This window comes from Tiliqua scincoides, chromosome 11 (assembly GCF_035046505.1).
Source record: "Tiliqua scincoides isolate rTilSci1 chromosome 11, rTilSci1.hap2, whole genome shotgun sequence".
NCBI classification, from domain to species: Eukaryota; Metazoa; Chordata; class Lepidosauria; order Squamata; family Scincidae; genus Tiliqua; species Tiliqua scincoides.
In genome coordinates this window covers 14,365,345-14,367,845 of record NC_089831.1, presented here as the reverse complement: position 1 = coordinate 14,367,845, position 2,501 = coordinate 14,365,345, and the positions used below count along the sequence as shown (strand labels likewise).

Sequence of the window (2,501 nt, the reverse complement as noted above, 5' to 3'; positions counted from 1 at the left end):
AGAAATCCATCGCCCTTGCTTCCAATATCAGCATTTCAGTTTCACCCTCTGGAATGCCATTCTTATTTGCAAAAAGAAAGAAGAAAAAAATCATCCATTTGGAAGCAGACATGGAAAGTGCACGTTTCAGATCTTGGAAATCAGTTCTGAATACTATTCAGGCAGGGTTGGTGCAAGATTTTATGGCACCTGGAGAGAGGGGGAGCCAAATGCTGCTGGGTTCTCCTTATGGAGCAGAAAGGGAAGGAGAAGAGAGTGGTAGGCTAGAGCGCCTTCTCTTCAAATCCTTTTCCAACCAATGAGTTTGGGAGGAGGAGGAGAAAGAGCGGCAACCACAGCAGCAGCAGAAAAGGCAAATGGGGGGTGGTGATGGTGAGAACTGGTGCCTCCCCACCAGTTTTTTTCTATTCCTTCTTTCTTGTCAAATGTAGAAAGTGCAGGAGAAAGAGAGTACACATGAAGGATGCAGACATAAGAGATGGTCTGACCAGAGCTTTGGTGAATGCCATTATTTGAAACCCACTTCTAGGAGCTGCTTATATGTGTAGAGGAAGAGGAATAGTATAATCATCCAGGATGGTTTGGGATACTGGTTGACCTTCTGACTTTCAGTAAGTGTCATGCTCAACCCTAGTGTAACAATGCCTCAGTGGTCCTTGGGTTTTCTATGCACGCAGCATTTTTTGTTCTCTCTCTCTCTCTCTGTGTGATTTTAGCCAATCCAACTTTGTAGATTCTTTGCCTGGATTGCAAGTGCTTGAGCCACAACTTGCAAGCAGGAACATTGTCCAAAAGGCATTTCAGCGAGACTCCTTTTCATGGCCTGAAATTGGTATTTCCTGCAGTGGGTAGAAATGGTCACACAACCAACGATTCTGTTCTCTTCTGAAGAGTCTCAAAGCAGAGTTGAGCTGACTCTTGCGTAGATCACCATCAAATTGGATAAATGTTCCAAGTAGTAAAACAAGACTTGGACCGAACACCAGGGAATACTCCTTTGCAGCTCAGTTGCCGGGCCTTTATATTCACTATTTTCACACGCCTATGCATAGCTTCTAGATCAGTGAACTCCTAAGTGGACACCTCTGTGTGCTGGGAGAGGCTTCCCTGGCACAAATGGCACTTACAGTTTTGCTGGGGAGCCTCGTGGTTGCGGCGCCAGTCTCCCCCAAACTGAGCCCCAGGGGTCTGTTACCCCAGCAGCAATTGCACTTGGATTTCTGGGCAGATGCGTCAAGCTGGGGCTCAGTTTGGGGCAGTGTGACTACAAGGCTCCCCTATTGAATGATAAGTGCTGTTCATGTGGGGGAGTGATTTTGCAGTGCACTGGATCCAGCCTTTGGGCCGGAGTCTGGAGAGCCCTGTTCTAGATTATCACTGTCGCAGTTGCCTTTCCTTTATTTAATTAATGTATTTACATTCTTCTTCTTTAGTCCTTAGCTGGCACTTGGGGAGCATCAATATGCTGCTGTAGATGCTGCCAGGATCTGTGTCATTCATGACGCACTTTCACTCGTGCAATTGTTGGCAATATATCTTGCCTCTTTGATGGGCAATCGTGGGTTCCTTAGATCTTCCTCAATGTGTCTGAGCCACATTTTCTACCCTCCACTAGGGAGGTCGCTCTCACCAGAAGAGCTTGTGTGGCAACCTGCTGGTGTTCGTTCTGCACTTGCGGCCAAACCACTGTGATCTTCCTTTTGTGGATTTGTTCTTTGACTGATGGTTGATTATCACTCCTTATCCTTGGGATGTTCATCCATGATTAGAGCATGGCATCACTGGCATGTTTACTTTGCTGATGGCACGTCTGCTTTGAGATCAAATGAGAGAAATTGCAACTATATTACTGGTTGGCAACCTTCAGTCTCGAAAGACTATGGTATAAGCCTACAGCACCCGGTATTCCCAGGCAGTCTCCCATCCAAGTACTAACCAGGCCTGACCCTGCTTAGCTTCCGAGATCAGCCAAGATCGGGCATCTGCAGGGTAACAGTTGCTGCAGACATGCTACTCTTAACTTATAGACAAAATACTGTAAGTTGCATTGAGCCCATGGGATAGAGTTGGATATGCATGGAAAGAACAGTAAAAATTAATAATAATTGCTGCTTTGAGCTGCCCTTGCAGCCTCTGTGGTGGCAGAGGGGCGGGATAAAAATGCTCTGCAGCCTAATCCTATTTGGGTCTTACACTGCCCCAGTGCTCATTCTGGAGACATAAGGACTTGATGGCTACTGTGAAAGGTGACACACTAGTCAGTGTGTCCAGGCTGCTGTTGCAAGCAGCTAGTTTGTGCACCAGCAGGCCAAGAATTCCCACCAGCAATGGTAAATCGGTGCAGGGGATGTGATGGTGGCAGGGAGGGGGGAATGGGTTGGGGGAAGGGCAGATCAGGGCTGGGAGGTGGGTGGAATTGGCGGCACCAGTGCACAGCAATATCCTATATATTAATAGAGGTGTTTGTTTCCAGTAAGATATGATTACAGCCTAAGCCTTAC

General features: G+C 47.0%; 1 pseudogene; it reads right to left on the bottom strand.

Annotated features, from left to right (window-relative positions):
- Positions 1–1,887: 1,887 nt before the first annotated feature.
- LOC136662662 (5S ribosomal RNA) lies at positions 1,888–2,007 on the bottom strand (annotated as a pseudogene).
- Between the last annotated feature and the right edge of the window lie 494 nt (positions 2,008–2,501).